Source organism: Dinoponera quadriceps, unplaced genomic scaffold, assembly GCF_001313825.1.
Source record: "Dinoponera quadriceps isolate SergipeBrazil2010 unplaced genomic scaffold, ASM131382v1 scaffold2414, whole genome shotgun sequence".
In the NCBI taxonomy this organism is placed as follows: Eukaryota; Metazoa; Arthropoda; class Insecta; order Hymenoptera; family Formicidae; genus Dinoponera; species Dinoponera quadriceps.
In genome coordinates this window covers 391,770-415,609 of record NW_014556444.1, presented here as the reverse complement: position 1 = coordinate 415,609, position 23,840 = coordinate 391,770, and the positions used below count along the sequence as shown (strand labels likewise).

The window sequence follows — 23,840 nt, the reverse complement described above, 5'->3', positions numbered from 1 at the left end:
GTCCTTTGTACTATTTCTTCGCTGCACCCTCTCGCGCGCACGATTTCTCGGTTTCTCTCGCCGTCGTCGTCAGCGTACTCCACCCTCGCGCGACACGCCCGAATGATTCGCCGCGCTGCCGTCGTTTCCTTCCCGGGGAATTTCCGTCTCGATAGTCCCGTCGGGATCCGCCGGCGGAGTGACCGATGGCGGGGCTCGAACGTTTCCGGGGGATATCGGACGGTAAAAATTCGCGAGGCGAACGAATTTGGCAAGCGCGCCGCGCGCAACTCGCAAGCCTGTCCGGCGAGCGAGAGGAAAAGAGAGAGAGAGAGAGAGAGAGAGAGAGAAAGCCTCGCGCAAGATTGAAACGCTGGACTCTGGCGAGCGAAGGACGCGACGGCATTTCCCGTAGAATGCAATATATGGCGCGTAAAGAATGCCTAGCGCACCGGGCGCTGAAAAAAGACGCCACCGGTATCTACAGAGACGGTGTATTTGTCCCAAGTATTTCGTATCCGCTCGATATTATATTCCCCCGCTCTGCGCGATTCGAGCCGCGTGTGTTGTCGAACGCAACACTCGGGGATACTTTAGCGCACGTGCGAGAATTTGTTTATACATCCAGCGGCCGGCGACGGACGTGCCGGAATTTTCGGGGACAGAACGAGCGTCGTTTCGCGTAGGCGAATGATCGATGCTCCGCGAATTGTCCGATGATTTTTCGCGACTTCGCGTCGTCCCCCAAGCCCGAGACCCCACGTTGATTCCCACGTTGATCGCACTGAGAGAAAAATATCTGGTATTTGTGACCGTAAGTATCATAGTGAAAGAATTATAGTCAGAAGAATCATTTTTCTAGTAAGTGTTACTATGATGTCATTCAATAATTAGGTCACGTGAAATTCGAGCGATTTTTTTTGTCTCCTCGTCCCGCTTGTCATGTTTCGTCGCAAAGTATTTGGATTTTCTTCCAATATTACGCGTGGAACTTCCCTCCCCCCCCGCTTTCATGGAATAAGTAAAAGTAGTGTATAATCATATTGAGGATAATAATTGTTAGACTGCACGCTATTATCTTTTTCTGAAATACAGATAATTTTTGTACGGAGAAAGCAGTCTGGTTTTAAAAGAATAAATACTTACAAATTAACACATTTTGATTCTTAATACAAAACCATGTGTGCGAAACTTAAATATTTTAACCAAATGCAACCAAATGTATCCATGAATGTAAACAAAATATATGACGTTACTGTTGAATGGCCCTTATATTGTCAGTGATGGTAACTCTACATGCATATTGCTATGACTATTTTTGCGGTTAACGCCATAAAAAGGCCGGAAATAACTATGACTGTTTTCGATGTACAAGGAAAACTGAGTTTCGCTGGATTTACCTGACAATGGGCAACCAAGAGACTTCCTCTCGAAGGAAATAAGATTTCTAGTCCTCATAAACCGATTTTCATTTCTGTACCCGGAAATTCGATTTTCTTCAAACCGAGACACGTTTGGTTGTCTATTTTTCAGTATACACATATTGCCGACGTGAGACCTGGCTTCCCCGACGGCGAGAGATTACAAACAATTCCATTCGGATTCCGCGGAGCGAATAATTCTCATATGAGCGCCGTCCGCTTTCTCCGCGATATCCTGTGTTCCCGAAATCATCAACAATTCTCGTCGCGAATTCTACATCCCGAGCGCGTCACTGGCCTCTGCGAGGTTACGTGAAACACACGGACGACTGCACTTATATCAGAGAAAATCGTCTCTATCTTTTTCCCCTTGGAATCCGCCTTTTTCCGCGCGCGATCACGGAAGTTGCGCGAAGCGTCGCGCGGCGGATATCGGCGGGCGGAAGCGTCGTCGATCGTTTCATCCCGCTGATTCGCACTTTTCCTCTTTCTGTTGCAGAGTGACAGCGGGCTAGTGGACACAGATCCAGGTCGAGTTAGCAGCATGACAGCCATTAACTCGGTGAGTCGCTAACGTAAATTAATACGCCGCGATAAAAGCAATGCGCGCGCGCGAGAGCGGTATCGCGTCGTGTTTAATGACTCGACGTTACATCGAGCGCTCGCGCGTCCATTTTAAATTATGCAAACCGGATAATTCGTCGTTAATTCGCGTTAATAGCCGCGAGCGCGTCCGACCGAGCGCTGGAGCACGCAAGCGGCGAAGAGCGCTCGTTCCGTCAACAAGACTCTTCCGCGAAATTCGTCCCGACGATATCGTTGTAAGCGACCAGTGTACATCCAACGTCGTCGCGCATTTCCCATCGCGATAATAAATCGCGAATCTCTTGCCGTGCGGAGAAACGCCTCGTACATCCGCGTGCGCAGTTATTCCGGGGGAAAAATAAGTCCCTCGTTACGTAGCGACGTTGAAGTATCGATTCTGAAATAGTTTCACGCATTCGCTCCCGCGAGGGAGCGGGAAGGGGTTGAACGCGGTAATGCGCGCCTCGTTCTGCAGCCGTCGTTCATCAAATATGCAGGCGATCGATCCCGGTGTGGAGACGGAGGAGTTGCGGAGTTTCGCGTCCGCTAATAATCCCGTAATGCCGCTCGCGTGACAGTAGTTTCCTGGGGAAAGAAGATAGCGGCTTATGCGCGCCGGGGGTCGCGCGCGGATGTTTGCGCTGCGGGGACGCTTCGGCCTCGGCAAACAGACGCGCGCGATTCGAAGGGTGCGCGCGAGCCTGGTATTTTATCGGGCCTAATACAGTTATCGTTGAGTAACATTTGCTATTGTTGTGATTAAGGGACCGGGATCACTCGTCTCCTGCAGACCGACCGTCGGCCGACGTTTCTTCTTGTTAATCCCGCCGCATTACCGTCGTGTTGTTCGTACGTCGGACGAAATTCAGCTCGGTCAGCTTCAAGCGGTTTTCTTGTCCGCGGCCGGCCGGTGGAAGGAAGTTCGCAGCACTTTTACCTCGATAAATTTCGAAACGCGTCCGGTATTCAGTGGGAGTTGTTTTTTTTTCCTTTTTTCAGTAATTCTTGAAAAACAAGTTTTCTCCTATTGGACAATGGATACGTTCTAGAATTCATCGAGGTAAAAGTGTTGCGAGCTTTCTTCTACTGACTGTGTGTGTGTGTGTGTGTGTGTGCACTCGATCGACGAGTACGGCCTTGGAACATTTGATTACCGCGAGAAAACTTTTCGAACGCGAGTCGGTTAGGAAAAAACACGCTGCGAAAGAAATTTCCTGAATTTCGATTTAAATCGCTCTTAATTTAAATCGCCACTCGAGTCAAATGTCGATTGTGATATTCCCGGCATTCTTTGCAAAATCGCCTCATCAAATGAAACTTCCGTAAACGTTCTCTTTTTATATCAGCGTATATCGGTGCATCAACCTGATTATGTGTGCATAGGTATTTTCCTAGATTATTCCAAATATTACATAAATTCCGATTAGGATTCCCAAAGCTAAAATATCCGAAAATAGGTTGTATAACTGCGATACTAATTAAGAAAATCCGGTTCTTAACCCAAACTAGAGACGAAGCTTCTTTTTCGCGATGCTGATTGGCTGTGCGACTATCATTGCCAGAGTCGAGTGACGGTTTGATCGAGTATCGAGTTAAGAGATTAATAAACAGAATTATATTTTTAGATGCCTTATTGTTTAAAAGACGCTTCTATGCTGTCTTAGAAAGTCTTAATATCACCTGAGTAGTAACACTTGTTAGAAAAGCGGTTCCGACTATATTCCGACTATATAATCCTTCCACAATTATGATTATAGTCACATATACGAAATATTTTTCTCTCCATATAGGAACTCGGATTCCAATTGGATCCCAAAAAATGTTCTAGAATGGCGCATATGCAAAATTGGACGATCGACGCTATCGACGCGGCATGAATCAGGCGCCGTGTTTCTCGAGACGACGCGATACGCCTCTCTCGTTTCTCGCGACACGAAGCCGATCCTCATTCATACCGCGTCGCGAGCGTAATAAATCAAACCTCTTTTCTCTAATCGCGCGCCATTCATGCTCTCCCTCTCTCTCTACCTCCTTCCCTCCGGAGATAGCGTGACACCTGACGTTCGGACGCTCGCTCGCCCCGCTGCGAACCGTGGAAACTCACCGTTTGCATGATAACGACACCGCCCGGATCGTGAAAGGTGAGACATGCGAGGCGACGCTAGCTTCCCAGCACGGAAGAGCCAGCGTCTTCTCCCGGGAATTGTACACGAAACCGACACACGGCGTATTCATGATTCTCGCGACCAACCAAGCATCCCACCCTCCCCCCGCCCACCGGAATTCACGTACTCGTTCGGAGAGGTGAGACCGGATCGGCGGAATTCAGTAGGATGCTTCTTCTGCTTTTCCCTTTCTCCCGTCGTCGTCGTCGCGATCGATTTGGGAATACGGCCGCGCTTGCATCGCGGTAGAATCCGGAGAATTCGCCGCGCGTCTCCTCGGGAAGACGACCCCCGTATGGTCACGAAGTTGTCTCTGTGACCTGCTGCGTTGTCGCGACAACACTGCAACACGCCGGTCGTAGCAGCAGCTTGCCGAGTCCCGCAGGGATATGCGCGTTGATTACGCGCGAAGAGTACGCGAATTCGCGCTCTTCCCGTAAACGCCTGGTGTTGCGCGAGGTGTCAGGGATATTCGTTTCTCCAACGGCGCCGGCTAGTTAAACGACGGATGACAAATCCGCCGTCTCCGCCGACGACGGAACGTCCCGGGAGCGATATTCCGAGGGAACTCGCCAGAGAGAGAGAGAGAGAGAGGGAGATGCTGAAAAATATTTTATATTCACGCGAGAGCGCGTTGCTTTCTGTTGCTGAAAATTCAGGCGCGTCCCGGCTCGCTCAACGTTCAACCCACGATGAACGTGGAATTAGAAATGTTGCTTCTCTCCGCGATTCAAGATGTTAATTTTCTATGTAATGAACATTCGTCTCACTCTCTCTCTCTCTCTCTCTCTCTCAGCGAGACTTTCGCAATCAAAATGCAAGAGGCGAGGGAACGCATTAAAGCGGAATAGTGTGTCGCGAGGCTCGGGGCGAATAAAAATTCCTCGCGATCCCGACGGGACACCCCGAAGTTTGTGTGTCGCGTCACGACACATCAAACAACACGATATGCCTCGGGTAGTCGCGAAATTTGGCAGTCGTCCCGTTACACGCGTCTCGTAACGAGAGACAGAGAATTCCGGGCGGCCGCGCGAGCGGGCGGCCGAGTGACTCGGAAAGAAGCGGTCTCGTTTTTCCAGAATCGAATTACAAACTGCCTCGTGATACAAAAGTCGAGCTGTCTTATGACAGCATACGGCGGCTAGAAATAAAAGCACGTAGTAGTGCAGCGCTTGTAACGTTCGTTCGATTAGGAGATGCGAAATCCGATACGCGCGCTCGTATTACGACGTTGCTTGGGTATATCCGGAGGTATTACGCGAGCGTGTGTGTAATTGAGAGGAGTATCATGTCCGTGTTTGACTATTATAAGTTATACGCGCCACGGCAAATAACCAATCGAAGTGAATATTCGGCGAGTCGAATTGCCGACGAGCTTCTCGACGTAGCGTTTTCTCGAGAAAAGCGTTCGTACGGTCGGCATCGTGTATGCTACATCATTCCCTAGATGTAGACAATTTCTGTCCAACAATATAGCGTACTGATAGTATTATTTATTAGACTTGTATATTACGTGACTAGGATATACTCCTGCTGAAGCTAATATATTATTATTATTATTATTATTATTCTCCGTGTGTAGGTGGAAAGTTATACGATTTTCAGCCTTACACGTGACGCATTAGATTGAAAATTGCGAAAGTAACTCCAGTTATAATGACTATAATATTGTAATAATTACAACTTTATGTATACGTGTAAAATGCTAAAAATTATGTCATAAACGTATTCAATCCATGAAGTGATGCAGCATACATGACGCTGACTATACACGTCGCGCGCACAATAAAGGCGAGCGGACGCGCGATTTCTTTCGTCGATGAACTAATATCCAACTAATATCAAACAAATTAGTGAGTACAAATGTGCGTAACGTTGCACGTATAATGATTGGTAAAAAGGGAATGCGATGTGAGAATATAAAATAACAACACGCGCAGCGATACGCGCGAGGGGACTATGCATTCGTAATTATAAATTATAATTGCCTCGCGAGCGCATTCTCTCTCTCTCTCTCTCTCTCTCTTTCTCTTTCTCTCTCTTTCGTTCGCATCGTTATTTTTACCGTGGCGAGAACTCAAAGCCCACCTAGCACAGTAGACGCGAAAGCGGCGTGGATCGATGAAAACGTAATGGTGCATTTTTATTCCGCGTTGCTCCTTTTACGCGCTTCCTCTCCGCCTTCTGTGCTATATTATTCAAACTTTACATACGTTTGAGAAACAAGAATATTCGACGAGGCGGGCCCGCGTCGATGCTTAAAAAGCGCTCGTCTCGGTGGCTCGTTATTCCACTCGGTATCAAAGTCAGAGCGGGCATTTGCAATGGAAATTTTTCGTGGTTCCATGAATCGACCGCGGACAAATTCGAACTTCGCCGTGGCCGGTGCGAACAGGCAGCCGATTCGCCGCAATTGCTCCCGCCGTTTTTCTCCAACGTTATCTCGGCCTTACAGAGAGAAGAAGACAGATAGAGAGAAGTGGTATGTAGTTTTCGTCATATTTCCTACATTGAAATTTATGCCCTATGTTAAACCTTTAATTCTACGACACAGTAAGAGCTAAAAGTAAAATAAGAACTAATAGCAAAATAGGTTCACACACTCAATTTCAATTCTGATAATATAACTTACTCTTTCTTTAATTCTGATACCAAAATTTTCGTTTTCGCTGTTTTTGCGTAAAAAAAGATTGCCCAAGGTATCATTAAAATGATATCTATAGAATTAAGCTTCTAGTGGTATTTTCATCTTTGGAGTGGTAACCAGAGTCATTTGTGTCTTCCTCGATTTTTCTACTCTTGAACTGCTCGAAAAAATCTCGAAAAAATCTCTAAAATTTATCGAATTTACCTTAACTTCTCTATTTGAAGACCATATAGCTATTTTGTCAATTATAAATTGCCAAGTATTTTATATTTAATCATTTTATTTTGAGAAACGAGCATTTCTTGCAATGGCCCGGACACAAATGGCCTTGGTTGCCACTCAGAGGGTTAAAGGTTTAAAAGAGAAGTTAACAAGCATCAGTATTGTCAAAATATGATTTCATTAAAATATAGGCTATCCATAAAGCAGGCGCAAAGTATTATTGAGAGTGTCAAAGTAGTATCTAAATTTCGACTCGGGTTATTGATAGAAACGACACAACGATACAACTCGTAGAGTAAAAAGAACGGGCGGAACGAACTGTCCGGGAAGATGAAACTTACCAACAAAGTCAATCGCAAAGAAATAGAGAAAGAGAGAGAGAAAGCGAGAGGGAGAAAAGGAGTCGAGGAAAACATTTATCTCGCCGGCGAGAGATGTGTATTCTTTCGCCGAAAACTACACGTTCCTTACAGCGCGAGTGTTTGTTTCAAGTGCTTGAACCGGCAAATTCACTCTCTCTCTCTCTCTCTCTGTTTCCCTTTCTTTCTACGCGAGGCACTCGGTACACAAGTCGACCTTTCCCGAGCCGCAGTTCTCGCGGAAAGTGACGCGGCCGAATCCGGTGACCTGGCGACCGGAGAAGACACAGACGAAAGTCGGGTCTAAAGGACGCCGAGGAGGAAACCAGTTTAAATAAAGACCGCGCATGTGGGTCAGCCGGCGTGGCGTTGCCTTGCGGCGCGTGAGCGCGTGTGTGCGTTACGCAAGCTGTCGCGCATCATCAGCGGCGTCGTCGGACTTTCGCTGGTCGTGCGAGAGATATGCGTTGTATGCATAATGTGCGTCAGCTGAATGTACACTACCCTCGAGAAGCATCCGTCGGACGTGCTGCGACGCCGCGGACATAGGATGATGTTACATCCGCGGCGACTCGCAGCGAACTCTCTCGCTCGCGTGGCCGTCGTACGTTAGACGGAATAGCAAGAAGAGCTAATTACGGAATTACGGGAAATTATAGCGGGAGGCATATGGGGAGGAGACACTTTTCGCGACTGATGCGCCTTCGAGCATCCATAACTGTGTTTCCTCCTGTTGCTCTCTCGTCACTGTCTTCGCGTATTCGTCTTCTGGTGTCTTCGTGCGCGCGAGTTGCGTTTAACTCTGACGATAACATATTAAGTCTACAAGATCCACACGCATTTTGTTTCGCTTGTCCCTTCTCCCACGTTTTGTGCAAGACGCTACACCTCACTCCTTTCCTCCTGTTATTTGGGGAAAATTGGATTCACGTGACCACTGCTATTATCAGCCGATCCAATGAGATAACTGGTTCCCTAGCGGCAACCAGTCTACAAAGGCGATAAGTAAAAATGAATAATGAACTTAATAATTCATAAAAGATAAGAAAATGTAAAAACGCGATTTTATCATTTTTTCCTGATGTAAGCCTGAAAGACCGATGATGTTGTTTTAACGTCAAAATTGTGGTGTTACTCTCGGGGTTGACTAAACTTCGCGCCCTTCACTTTTCGTCACGTTCGTGGAATTTTCTCCTGTTTTCTTTCCGTGCGATACGAGATCAATCAACATGCCGGACCCGGTGGTACGCTCCGACCAATGACTTTCAAATAAGATGAGAATCCGCGCGAACTCCGTGTTCCGGGATTAATCCGCCTTACGTGAAACATCGAGCGCGCGCGTAGCGTTACCGTATACTCAATGCGGACTAAGCTTAGAAACGTTATCCGATGTAAGTAGCCGTACGCAGACTCGTTTATAGACCGGCGGCATCTGCATATATCGAGGTGAACTTTACGCGGGGCCGAAACTGCTGGGCTGGCTGGCTGCTGGAATGGGACGCGGGACCACTTCAAACGGAGCGCCGCACGGAAATCTGCCCGCGAGGCTCTCGCACACGGCTTCCGGCCCAGCTCTCTTTTGTGACACACGAGAAGTCAGATGTCGGTTCGCCGGTGTAGGAGAAAAGCTCTCCGCCGCGGGAGTTATGTTATATTCAGAGTGCACTCCCGGAGACGCTGCATTTTCCGGGGTTATTCCGAATTTGCGTCAGGAAAGTCGCACCGGGAGGAGGAGGAGGGTGAAATGCCTCTCCCGCGACGAGCTTCGATCGATCCTAAAGTTCGAAGTTCCTACCAGTGTACACACGACGAAGGTAACGATAACAAGTACAAATTCGCGAGGGATCGAATCTTGCCGGCGAGGCGAATCCCGCGATTATACGTTCGTTCTCTTTTCTTTCGAACGATACTTCGCGTCGTGGGGAGCAGTTTTCGCGCAGTTTCCCGCCAAAGTCTGCTTGGCGGTCGGGTTGTATTGTTGAATGTGCTTCCTTAATCGAGTTCATTAGCGTGTACCATATATTTTTTTTAATACTTGGCGGTGCGCACATGCCTAGTCAAATTTAATTTATATCAGTCGGCTAATTAACCGTCTAATTCAGTGCTCGAGATTACTTATACTTTTGAGACGATTTTCGAGGGATGTGTTTACTCACTTGCTCTTGCCTTTCCCGCTTCTTCGAACCATGCGACTGATGGTTGTGCGCTCAGTTTCGGGACCGTCAGTTTCATAAGATCTGTGAGACGTTCCCTAATTTCTGAAAAGTCGTTATTAAAACTAGTCCTCCATGAGAGATCCTTTATACGTTATCAACATGATTAGTATAATTGACTAGAACCGTAGTTTCGATAAGAACTTTTCAGTAATTAAGGAGTTCCTCACAAGTGAAATTTATACTTATATATATTATTTATTACATATATTGTTTTATTTATTTATTTATTTATTACATACTTTGTATATTTTATTTTTATATATATTTATACTATATATATTATATTATAAATTTGTCGATCCCCTGAAGTTATACGCTGCGACTGTCAATCGCTTGACTCGACAGGTGAGCAAAAGAGGTAGGAAAAAGTAGGCATGGTTCCGGAAAATCACTACAAAGGTGCGAGTATAATATCGAGCACTGATCTACCTAATTATTATAATCCACAAACTCTCGTGAAATGATATTGGGCCCGTGCTCACAAGGGTAGCTGGAGTTGAAGAAAGGAAGGAAAGACAGTTTGTCACCATGATGTGCTGCTGGAAGCATCAGAATTGCGTTTCATTCTCGATTACGCACAAGTACGAGATCCTCTTTTCGCCCTCTCCCGCCCCCCACCATCCACGAATTTCTCCCCGAAATAGAGGATTCTTTTTCGATTTTTTATGTAAATTTTACGACGCAGCACGCTCTGTATAATATACACGCGGCAGGTGGGTCAAATCGAATGAGCGATCGCGCGCGCGCTTTGCCTTCCGCGTCGGACGGAATATATTATATCGATATTGCGTGAAAACGTAGCGGTGTGCGCGCTCGCGCACGCTCGTCCGCTCGTTCGCTCGCGACAGGCTCGCGAGAGATCGGTCAGGCTGGCTCGTTCCGCTAAATATTCATTCTCCGCGGACCGGCAGTCGGAGCCGTTATATTTTTTCGAAGTGACGTGAGGAAACGCAACACGAGACGTGACGTGACGCGACACCGTCCGGCCGCTCCTCCCGACCTCCTTTTTCCGCGGTTGATCGAGTTTCACGAGTCGGACCGCGCCGCGCTAAATCTTTGAACAGCGACTTCAGGCGAGAAATGCGTTCATCTTTTTTCAAGCGAAACTTATCGTAGACAGCCACGTGACGCTATTTAACGTACGTGGTTCTCAGACGTCGCGCACTACTTAGCGCTCCAAATAGGTCTCCGCGTTCGCGAGAATGAGAATGCTAAATTTACTTAAAGCCCCGACGGTTCACCAGTGCAACATCGAAATATCGAACACGTCAGGGAGAGATCGTTCGCGTGTCACGGCGATCGTGGAGCGGAAGCATCGGCATGTAGCACTGGACGGAGTATATGGCAACATTTCTTTGATCTTTTATGTTGATGGACCTAGAAAGAGAGAAATAAATGTTTGAGCATGGATCTCTCTTTCTATTATTTTTTCATTAGTTGAATTTCGTTCAGTGAGAAGGGGAACAGCTTTGTATTCTTATAAATTGGGAACATTTTTAACTCTTCAACCACATACTTCTGAGAAGTCGCTCGCACCGCAAACAGGGTCATATTGAACCTATGCGATTTTCTAAATTCCATATTTGAAAAACTATGGAAAAAAGAGGTTAACGAAATTCTAGAATCAAGTTCTAACTCTTCTATTTTAATGTTTAATCATGCATTTACAGAAAATCAAGTTTAAATTACTAAAGAAATTCGAATTTAAACACTGGTCTCGAGAATGATAATGTTTTATTTAAAAATAATTTTGTTTACTTTTTATTATTTTGATCTGCAACTATACGGGCGATGCAGTTGAAAGATATTTCTAACAGAACAAATATAACTAGCGCGCGTTCGAAAAACATATTTTTTTTGGGCCACTGAAAAGAGAGTATTTTGAAATGTCGAAAATAAGTGTTTTTATATAAATTTTAAGTAAGAAAAAAATATTTTTGTTATGGAAGCACCAAAAATAGTTTATTTTTACCCGTAAAATGATAACACACATTATTAAAAAAAATATATACATTATTATATAAATTATTTAGGATCACGTTTTTCAAGATGCGCTCGCGTAGATTACACTTTAGCTGAGTCTAACATTATTATTTATCATTTTCAAAGACAGAAGATACGCGTAATCACAATGTTTAGTTGCGTTTACACACAAATTTTCAGTAAAACAAAATCACTTCACTTATGACGTCAAATTACACACCGACCGCATTACTGGCTCTGCGTCAAATTCGGATGATTCCCAAACACGCATTAATCGGCTTATCAGATCCGCACTACGTTTAATGGACAAAACTACTCTTTAACGGGAGTTTTTTCGGGAGTAGGGAGAACTCACGCATTTCTTCACTATAGCTCTTCAAATACAATTCATCGGATCTATCTGAGCCAAGAATCGATCTAAAGATTAACATGTTGCAATCTATAAGTATACAACGATGTATGCGTAAACGTTGCGTAAAACTGAAATTACTATAAGGTAAAAATACCAATGCTCGAACATGTACCTAAATCTGGACATTCTCATTATTTTGGTCTTTAAGTACGAATATTTAAACTTTCAACATAGAATATATTTACATGCTGATATAAATGTATGTAGATTTATTCATGATCGAAAGTTTAGATATTCCCAGTGAAAAATAAAAACAATAAGAATGTCGAAGTTTAGGTGCATGCCCTCGAGTATTGGTACTTTTACCTTATACGTAATAAATAACTGTTAAATATAATTCTTATTTTACTTATATAATGTTAATTGCATAAAAGGAGGAGAAGGAAGAATTTTTAAGCGCCTCGGACTACGTAAGTGTTATCACCGACGCATTTTCTTGTTTTTTCCTGCATCTGTCAACGTGGTTTCGATTCCATGCTCCGTCCACTAGTACATGTCGATGGGCGGAAGGGCGCGACCAACGAGCGCGCTTCGTGGTTCCTAAAATTCGTGAAAACAATCGTTCGAGCCGCTGGGAAAAATCCGATATAATGGCCTAGTAAATTATTCGTGACGCGGGACAACGCCGGCGTAAATGGCTGCTTCTATATACGCGGACAACAAGGCAGTTAGATAGATCGCTGTCGATTTTCCCTGCCGCGCGCGGAATCGACCGCCGGTGTTCCCGAGGGACGGACCCAGGTGCGAGATCCATTCGGGAGGGCGAATCTCCCTCTCTCTCCTCTATATTATTCCGTGCGTCGAACTCGGCGCGGGGGGGAGCCGGGAGGATCCGTGGAATGAACTGCGCCCCGCCGCCGTCACCGACGTCGTCTTCTCGCGGGAAAGGGACAGGGGTGTGGGAGGAAGGGTGGACGGGTGGTAGGTGAGGGAGAAAAGAAAGAGCGGACTATTACTCGACGTCGCGGATCCGGAACGCCGACGGCGGGATTTATCTCTCGGCCGGAACGGACGCACCTGGCTAATGCCGTCGACTTTGTTGCCCGACGTCGCGCCGCGTGGAAGAACGGTGAACGGAATACGGACGCGCTTTTGCGTGTCTGCGTGTGTAGTGAAGTCGAGCGCTCGCGGTCCCTCTCGAGGCAGTCGCGAGAGGCGAGCGAATATTATCGGAACAGAGGCTGCGCTTTTAGATGGGAGATACGGAGCATAAGCGTGCGACAATCGAGAGAGATGAGGGAAAAGAACGATAGAGAAGGAAGGGGAGCGGGTGTAAGGAGGCGACGTCTTGGCTTTTAGACTCTTTGGATTTCGGCGTTCGCGAACCGTTTCCAGCGGGATTATTGCAGAATTGACGAGAGAACGCGCGCGAGTTGTAACCGCCGGCGAGTGTTCCGCGCTCTTTCTCTGGAGAATATTCGCCGGCGGGTTAACTCGTTCCCCCTCCTTTCGCATTCGCTCCTCGCGCATTTAGCGAATGTTAAATCATTCCGCGCGGCTTTTATAGAGTGGCGAAGTCGCTTCCGAGAAGCACAAGCAAGGTACGTAATCTCCGAGCGCAACCGTCACGCGGTTAAAAGCGACGTCCGCAGCCGCGCGCTCGTCTACTTGCCGCGCGCGATTTTAACTGTCCGTACATTCGCGCGGACATCACAAGGTCGGTCGTTCCAGCGATTGTCGACAGCTGCTGCGCGTCGTTAACTGCAGAACGGATTTAAGAAAACACGTGTACATGCCCACGTACACACACACACACACACACGTACCGTGAGCGCGCATGCATATACGTGTGCGGGTAATTTCGCGGTGCGGGAAATCTCCTTCCGCCTCGTTGCTTTTCCGAACGTTCTGTCCTTATCTATTTTTTCGCCCGTCGTCACCCGTGTAAAATCGAAGGCTCCCTCATCCATCCCAACCTCGCTTTTCCCGCGAGTGACTAACTTCTCCGGTTTACGCTAGCGAGCGCGTGTACCGAAATACACGGGCGCGTGGGCCACGCCGTGTCGAACGGATGTCCACGCTCTTTCAAGGCTGCGGCCGGCGTTCGTGACTCTTATCGCCGATCGTTTCGCCGTTAATTGTTCATGCAACCGGCCGGTCCGCGCTCTCCTGATGGCACGCAATGTGACGCATCGTCTAATAATAAATCACAGCCGCGTTTCTAGGAAATTCGCATCCCGCCTCATTTAGTTTCAATGAGCGCGAAGGGGCCGAACCCGTCGTCTATCGCGACAATTCAGTCACGTTGACAATTTCGTTACGTCCGGGCCGCTTTGAAGAAATTTACGACGGGATGAGTTTCACCTGTTTCACTCAACTGATGATTAACTCAGCGACGATCGATTCGCCGATATTTTTGGCGTGTCGCGTTTTTGAGGAGATTAATGTTCTTTCGAAACACACCCGGCAGATATATCTTTAGAAAACTGGAGGCCTTTTGAAATATACATCCACCGCGCGTAGAATTGAGTGTCGACAGGTTCAGGCGAGGAAGAAGCGCGGAGAAAACGTGAGTAACTTAAAAGAACGTAATCTTTCTAACGATGCTTTTAGGTGCATAAAAACGCAGATTTCTCTCCTCGCCTGTGCGAATATTCTTGACTTATTCCTCCAAGAGAGGGAAGTACTTCTCTTTCGAGATTCGAGTGTCTCTTGTGAACGCGAAGTCAAGTATAACGAGGGAGAGAGCGAGAACAAGCGAGTGAAGGAAAAAGAGAGTGTGTGTGTGTCGACATCACGACAATGTTGCGTAATCCAAAGCAAACAGGTTTGCACGCAATGTCTGATCCGTACGACGATGCGCTAGCGGGAAACACTGGCGCGTCAATAACGTCTTAATATACCTTATGATATCATCGACCGCGTTGGGGATTGCGTGTCGTCGCGAGGCCGTAACGAGCCGTGGCATCGATGGGGAGAACTTATATATCCGCGAAACGGATGACGAAGTGATCGCGTTGCCAGGCTTCATTGAGACAACTCTCTTATTGGGAACAAGTTTGTGTGTGTGTGTGTGTATGTGTTTGAGATCGTTTGGATCGTCCCACTCGTACTCTATTCCTCCACTTATATCACCACCTGTCATTACACCGTCGCCCGAAGCCACCACGGTGTGTTTTCTCGCTCGTCATCCCCACGATCAGTCAAGCGTTGGTCCATCCGCCTGACTCTTACTTCGACTCGCACCCTATATTATGATATGTTCAGGAAGAGCTGCTACGCAAATAAATCCCGAATTTCGAACAGGGAATTTACTCTTCGAGTGCACGCATATGGTGTTTTCCCCCGCAAAGTTGAGCGGAAATTCGGCGTTATCTCGGATAGTGATTTTTACTTCGGACTTGACGATATATAATTGACAGATATTTCGTCGAATGCCGATTATATGTGTCGAAGTAGGGAAGATTATAACACTGAAAGAAAAAAATATCCGAAGAATAAAAAATATTTATTCGGCGATCACTAATGACATATTCACTTAAATCTAAATTATTTTATTTAAATAGGATAAACTGAATTGATTTCATGAAAAAATTATAAATTTAAGGGAATGTACATTTCCTCACTCGAAAGAAAATTTGTTCTTTAGTGTAACAGATACATTTTCTTTAGTGTAAGAATATATATATTGGTAAAAGTAAGTATGTTATTAATACGCATCGAATAACTATTTATTATTTTTCGATATTTTCTCTCTTAACATATGTACGATTGAATATACATGAAGAGAAAAATTAGTCGAACCAACGTAACACTGAACGAACCAAACATGTTTTGCTTGGAAGATACAGAATTTATGGATTTTATAACCGAATTTGGTTCGTAAAAGTCAGAAATTCTGTCTCCTTCAACCAAAATACATTTAGTTCGTTCACGTTAATTCAACCCATCTCTTTTCTTATACAGGAGTCTACTTTTCTTCCGACATATTTTTTAGAAAAAGATATGGCTTCGTTTTAAGTTAGCCGCTTTAAGTTCGGACAAGCTGTAACTAAAAGCAGATCCCATCATCATATACGCTGGACAAGAAACATTGCAATATTTTACCGAAACGATAATCGAGGGAGAAGATCGGGTATATTTGTCTAATAAACGTCCTACCTATGCGACCTGCACGTCCATATATGAGGGCAGAGTAATGTCTTCTTAAGCAAGAGGGTAGTGTCTCCCTGAAGTACACTGATCGCCGGCGAGATCGCCCGCCCGGAAAATAACCTCCGTCAAAACAGCCATCGCGCTCCTCCGTGTCTTGTCCATTTTCGTGCGTAACGTCCTTCCTGGTCATGCAGGGGCCCACGGAGCCGTCGTTTCGGCCTCGAGACTCCATCCCAGCTGGTCACCGCCGATCGTCCCTTTTCCACTTCAAGGGGCTGTTCCTATGCGACCACGGCGTGTTTTATCGCGTCAGTAAAACATCGCCCTTCCCTTTCCTCGACGGTTAACCTGTATTTATATTTCCGAGATAAAAGGCAAATCTCCGGGATCTTCTCGGACCGCTCAAAAATACGCGTCGAGAGGAATTAGTTTTAAGGGGGAGAAATAACGCCCCGCGCGAGAAAGGATTTGTACTCTCGATTATTTAAACCTCAACCACGTGGCTCTCGGCACGAACTTCTGTATGCCCCGTAAGCTTAATCGCATCTACTTGTGATAAATATTATTTTTGGGAGTCCCTGTATTCATTTACCGAGATATAATACTGTTATATGATTAGGACTGATCATCAGTGCTGTAATTGGAGTAAATCTTTTCGATTCAGTAACTATATTATTGTAACTATTTAGAGAGACAACATTGATTGAATTGACGTGACAATGAACGAAGCAAACGCGTTTTCGTTGAACAGAATTTCCACGAGCCGAATTTGATTCACAAAAACCAGAAATTCAGTCCTTTCTTCTCTCAACCAAAAACGCATTTGAATCGTTCATTGCCACATTAATTTAACCAATCTTTTTTCCATATAATATTTTAGTTATTGAAACAATGTGCATATAGTAAAAAATGTGTTACAAGCTGTCCACCCAAATTTTTGTTACCTTAACAGTATGAATATATTAAAAAGTAATATATTAACAAGGTGAATATATTAATTTAATACGTATTGTATACTTTTTGTTCGTTTTGTTTGTACTTACTACTTACTTTTGTTTTGTTTGTACTTACTACATTGTATACTTTTTAATCTTATTCTCCATGTTTTTACTCCTCCCGTGCCTTTGTTCCCCGTGTTAACACGTAAAAATTTCATAGTGGACACATAGTTAAAACAAAATTGTTTACTGTCTATGATGCGTTAATTTTAACAATATTGCCTTCTAATCAAGAAAGCTTGATTCCAATTACGCTGCTCCCAGCGGCAATTCTCTTCTACACAACAGCATTTTTCCATTCTACTTTTGTAGCCTTTGTATCTCCAACCAGTGCGAAATCTCACTTTTTCACGGTTCTCTCGGTCCTCCGCGATTTATTTACCCAATTCCCGCACTTCGCATCTCGCGCACGTTAGGTAATTCGCTTTAGATAAGTCGAACGGGTCACAGCGATAGCGAGTAAACTTGGAGTTAAGCATTCAGCGGTTAAGCGTCGTTATCGATGTAATACTCCCACATGGCGTGCCCCTTCCTGAAATTCCGCGTCGGATCGTTACAAGCTGTATCTCGGCGGGCCCTTGTCGATCGCTCTCAGGAACGACGAATGGTATCGCAATAACGATAGGAGCAACGACGGTAGGCCGTGACCTATCGCCGGCGCTCCCGCGAGAGTCCTTTATTGTACGTTAAGCCGCGGACCGCGCTATACATCATCTACCTACCCTCGGCTCGTACCCCGCGACGGTCCAATCGGGAGCGATTAATGGCTTTTTTATTCGGCTCGTAAAATCGTTTTATATTAAAGCCGATACGGCCGCGAGAACGCACCGATGGCGCGATGCACCGTTCTTTTCCGCCCCTCGCCGTCGACACCACGTCGTTCCGTACCCTCCCCGCGTGCCCCCTCGTGAGCTCTCCACCCCTCCGTTTTCTTGCTCCATCGTCTTCCATTTGTCTGTCCTCGGCGGGAGAGAATAAAGCCTCGATGGCAAATCCTTTTCCCTCCGTAATGCTTCCCCCGGCCGTTCGCCGTCTGAGAATTTCTTCGGCGCCGTGCGTTGCCGGAAACGAATTTTGATCGCGTCGTTTGTACATTTTTAGCGAACGGCGAGTGGGTTTTTACCGCTACCTATAAACATTCGGCGGATTCTTCTTATCCGCGTTGACTGTTCGCGGAACCACTACGACCGTCGGAACTACATTATAATGAAGGCTTAAAGCCGTCTCGTGCCTTTGATTTTCTTATTGCGAAAACAGCTCTCCCTTTTTTTCCTCCTCTTGACGAGAATCGTATACGGCGGGTGGTTTTGAGAACAGCTCAGAGAGATCTGAGATTATGAAGCAACTGTAAAAGAGTAGAAGAAAAAACACGAAGGGCGTAAATTTCTCGCAAAATCTTGGAAACCTCCGTACTCCCTTAAATTGAATCAATGTAACAGTATTCTGCCGATGATCAGTGGATGTTCACTAATTTTTTTGCGGAAACTTTTCCACCTAACTCTTTTGTCTAATACTTCACTGTTTTCGGTCAGTGAATCAGGATAAGTGTCTTCCAAATATAGTATAAATTAAATCAATTCAACATAATGAAGAATATTTCAGGCAAAATCATTGAAATACCTTAAAAGTAGGGATTAAGATAACAGAAAAGAAGCAAACAATTAAGAAGTTAAAAAGACGATAAGATAAGTAATGAATAATATCTTTTCATCGTTTGTGCAGTTAAATTCCCTCGACGGAAACAGTTGCTGCTGTTAAACTTTCGCGGCGAAATTTTACCGATTCGCAGTGCTATACTTATAAGTATGATCACTACCCAATGAACACCAACTAACAATAATATAACATTAATGTTATAATTTCCGATTCAGCGATGTAAATGCAATATAATGTGTGTTATAATGCGTGCGGTATCGTTGAGCGAGAAATTATAACATTGACGTTACCGTTACCGATAGTTGGTGTTTACTGGGTAGTGGCTATTGATTGTTTCTCAGCGATGATACAGCTGATTTCACCTTAGAGAGCAGGCATCCCGCCATTTTGAGAAACCCGTGGGTTATCGGCCCGTACGACGACGAAAAAAAAGAAAAAACAGGAAAACGCGCCTCGCGACGTCGGAGTTAGCAAGATACGTCTGCCATTGTCTAGATTTATTTCCGTCGTGGAATTGTTCCAAGATCAAATTCCCGATACGAGTGTCCCGTCTGATCTCATGCAACGATGGCAACGGATCCGCGATGCAATTTTGCGTTGTTGATACCACACGGACGGCTCTTTGTAACTGACGTCGCATTTCCGGTTTGAGTCTCGACGCGGCAGCTTATTACGTTCCACCTCCGAAAACACGTTGCGCGTGCGCGCGCGATAATACTTACGAATGCAATTTTCTCGGGCAACAGCGTCGTCGTCGTAGCTACCACTACCGTCCCCGCCGTCGCCACCGCCGTGTCGTTGCCGTCGTCGGTGTCGTTATCGCGTAGTAACGCTCGCGCCCGGAAGATTGTTTGCACGGCGGAACGAAGACAAGGCGATACCCCGTTCCTCGAGCAAAGCGGCGAACGGAAGTCTACGTTGTATACGAAACGCCGGGCTTGTTTGTTTCGCGTATACACAGGTCCGTAAATACATAGTTACCCCCGCTGTAACTTGCATTACGGTTACCTGCGGGCGCGCATATCCGCGCACCGAGCGTCACGCACCCACACAGGGAGTCCACCCCTTCGGGGAGGGTTTTTAAATTTGTTTCCACTCCATTAACCTCGCCTCGTTCCCGTTATTTCCCCCGGTCCCCTCTGTATCTCGCCCTCGCTCCTCGTTTCCTCCGCCCTGTCTCGCCACCCTCTGTTTATACACGAACGTCGGCTACTGACAGCTAGCAGGGCACAAGTCTCAGTCGGTAATATCCATTTGCCGAATCGCCGGGGCCGCTCGGAGTCGTCGCCCCTTTACGATCTTCCATATGGTCCGAATTTGCGAAAGCTCTTCCTCTCTCCTCTCTCGGTTCGACTTTCCTTCCTTCCTCTCGCCTTCTCCCGCCCGTTCGCTCTGCCATGGGGCTGTCTTCCTTCACTCAGAGACCCAGAGAGTCCCTCCGTCACGGCAAGAATGAAGTTCCTCCGCGCGTTGTTTGCGTCCGGAGCTTTTTCTCGGGTAATTATGGAGGGACGTGTAAAATATGTAAATGCAGCTCGCGAGCGCGGACGGGGAGTCTGAAGCATGCAAATATATTTTCGCGAGCGTAAATGTAAGACATGTATATTTTATATCTGCCGTGCGAGCATGTAAAACGGTTAATTATATTTCGCGGTCGAAAATGCAAAATAGGTAATTATGTTTCGCGAATGAAAATAGATGTTTGGCACACCCGACTGACTCGAGGAAAGAACGGCCGATACGTTACGCGTGCGCGGGAATCACACGTTGGAAATTGGATTATGGAGATTGGTTTCGCACACTGCGTCAACGTGGCGCGTTTGGGAAATTTCGATTTCCTTAGCGGTGTAATTCTTGCGGGAAATAGGATAAATTAGAATTCCGTATTAGTGCGCGCGCGCGCTGTGTGCGGAACAATTCCGCGTAATTCGGGGGATTTCAGGTGATATCTCTTGATCAACGTGTCCGATATGCGCGAATTAGTCTCGGGGACATATTATCGGCCTCTCTCTCTCTCTCTCTCTTTCTCTGTCTATGGAGAAACAAAATATTCTCTCACTTGTGGGAGACGCGTTCCGCGGAATAATTTGTCATCTCAAATCGCCGTTTTGTCGAGTCAAAAACGAGCGCACAACGTGGAGATTGCAATAGGGATACATTTAGCAGAAAGGACCACTTGCAACGTACTCTCGGTATTCAAAGCCGTTGCCAAACGTCTTCTTCGAATGCCAAGATGTATTGTCGCGGATGATGCATTGTCGCTTGTCGTTCACCTCTCGCGAAGAGTCGAGTCATCCAACGCGGTTGCAATTACTGCAACTGTGAGCTTTGCCGAGAGCCGTGACATCTCGGACGACGTTTAATTTCAGCCGTTAAGACAGCTCTCGATGTATCGCGAGAAGGGTCACACGCCTATCTGTTACTCGCTTGATTCTATTCCTCTGTTGTTTTTGAAAACATTTTTGACAGACGTTTTAATCGTCAAAAGGCGTTTGTTCTTAACATACATTTACATAATTTTTCAGGAGGTTGTTCGCGAAGAAGCGTTATCAGCCTCGCTCGCTATTATCGTATTTATAGATCGCCAATACACCCGCGAGACTTGCACATTTCAAGTTGTTGATACACTTAATAATATTACTAATTCACAGACGTTATCTCTTCCGGCCGGGGTACATAGCTGCGTCCGATAAAATTATTCGTATCGCGGTGCACCCACGAATTAGCGCGAAATTACGTAGCATCGCGCCTCGCCGAGCTTAAACGCGATATCGCGAAATGTTTTACTACCGCGCTGTCACGTGTTATGCCAGCTCGAAAGCGATTTTAATGCGAGAATCGCATTATGGTTTAGCCGGGCTCCTCGCGCGAACGATGCAATAAATAAAGGAGTTTAACTGCGTTAAAACGAGTTCTCGAGCTTGATTCTAATTTCGTTTACAACCCGCTCTTAGAGCAGCGTGCCAATGCTTGAACTCATGCGTGGCCACTGATAAAATAGTTAACATAGTCAATTATCAATAACAATATTCCGTAAGGTACGTTCAATTTAGCTATCACTAGTCGCAAAAATTGTTTCGGAAATATCTGGAAAATTCGATAGACCGGAGAAGAGAGTTTCGTGCTCTTTAAAATGTAGTCAGTGTATTATCATTGAAAACCAATCGATAGTCACTAGGGATCATGATTGTAAACACAGAAATGTCGATTAGCAAAGTTTCGTTGAAGAAGTCCGTTAATAGCAGTAGCTGTTTCTATCAAGGAAACCTGACTGCAGAATAACGGGAAAGATACTATTTATTAATCCTTTCTTATGATTTTCTCATCGTTTTATCAGTGATATTTTCACTGGTCCAACCTAAGAGAGTGCAATTGGCTCGCCGGGCGAAATAGCAACGAACCGATTTACCAATGCAAACCCATCGCGAGGCAAAAACGTCCACGGGAGGTTGCTACCAATCGGAGACGATCGGAGCGCGGCGAACGAATTAGAGCGCAGAACTTCATCGTCTCCCTGCTCGCAAACGTAGCTTATAAACGCGACACGGTGAAACGCTTTAACGACGCCGGCTGTCGCATGCCGTGTCAGCCACGGCGCGATTTCAACGCGGAAGCTCCATTAGACCTCGGATCTGGCCGAGGCTGTTCGGCGCCGGGCCGGCCGTACGTTCCGCGCGTTACGTCCTTCCGCCGGGCGTTTTCACGATCGTCCGACACGATAAGTCACTTTCCATTGGCCGCGAATGCGACTGCCCAGCGCGGCCACGTGTTTGAAATTCCTCGGAACAATGCCGCGTCCCTGCTGCGAAAGAGCGTGTCGGTCCCGATCCGGACGACGCGCAATGATGGAAGCGCGCGTGTCTCCGCGAGCCCGCTCGGTGATGTAGGATTACCTACTCGGCGCCATTGTAATTCTGACGGGCTAACCGGCGTTCCGGAGTCCGCTTTGTCCGGGTTAAAATTACAATCCTGTTATTTCGACGGAGTTGTGTGTTTAACTACGGGCGATCGCGCGAGCGCGTGCGCAAGGCTTAACTCCGCTGGAAATTACAACGCTATAATTCGCGCGAAATTGGGACGCCGCGTAATAACTCCGACCGCGATCGCGATATCGCGATTTTCGCGAAATTATACCAGCGCCGTGCCCGGTCTCGGCCGAAAATACCGCGGCGAAGTGCGGCATCTTCGTGGTCGCACCGGCGCACTCGCGAGCCGCTCGCGGCCCGCTTTGGGCTTTCACGAATTATCATAACCGTAAATATGAACTTAGATTGGAGAACCAATGAGGATATTGCTTTAGGTTTGCGTACTCTACTTCTATGGGAAAGAAAGTGCTATCGTTCAAATAATATTTACTCGATCCAAGTGAAATGATTAACTCCAATGTTCCTTGGCAAATATTTGCTAGAAATAGAAATATATAATTGAATATATAATATTTCCTTCTATAAGTAGACATTTACGTGTATGTGTTAAAACAATTGTGACAAATGTTAAATTCATAATACAGAGAATACCGGAATTTATTTCTAGAAAATATTTGCTGAACGGGAAAACTTAAATTTAAAGCCGCTAGGTTTTTTCAACGGAAAAGAAGTATTAGGGTAATGGCAATCACCTAAGTGGGAAGTCTCATAAAATTGGCAAGAAATGTCGGATCTGCTTAATGTAATGAATACCTACAGGTGTAATACTGTAATATAGAGCGGTGCAAGAAGTTCTATAAAAATATGTACTAGAAAGACAAATGAAAAAGCAGAAAATTGACATTCGACCGGAATTACCTCGAAACCGTAATGCCAAAAAACATTGAAAATCGTATATATTTATTAAAGAAGAGATATGATAAAACTTTTGTATATAATGTCTTGAAAAAGAAGTCGATTTACGTCTTCTGTTTACGATTAGAGCAGTTCGCGTGCGAAAGCTCTTATTGGCCGGAGGAAAAATGTTCGCGTTCGTTATATTTAGTTCTCGTGGCCGCATTAGCGTGCAAATGAGCGAGTTCGCGTCGGTGTGGAGGAAAGAGAGAGAGAGACAAAGAAAGAAGAAAAAAGATAGAGAGTGAGAGGGGGATCGCACGTTAATGAAATCTAGATCCC

The 23,840-nt window shown here is 45.9% G+C and overlaps 1 pseudogene; it reads left to right on the top strand.

The window, feature by feature from the left end:
• Positions 1-633: 633 nt before the first annotated feature.
• LOC106747407 overlaps positions 634-23,840 on the top strand; it is a 256,552-nt pseudogene continuing 233,345 nt past the window's right edge.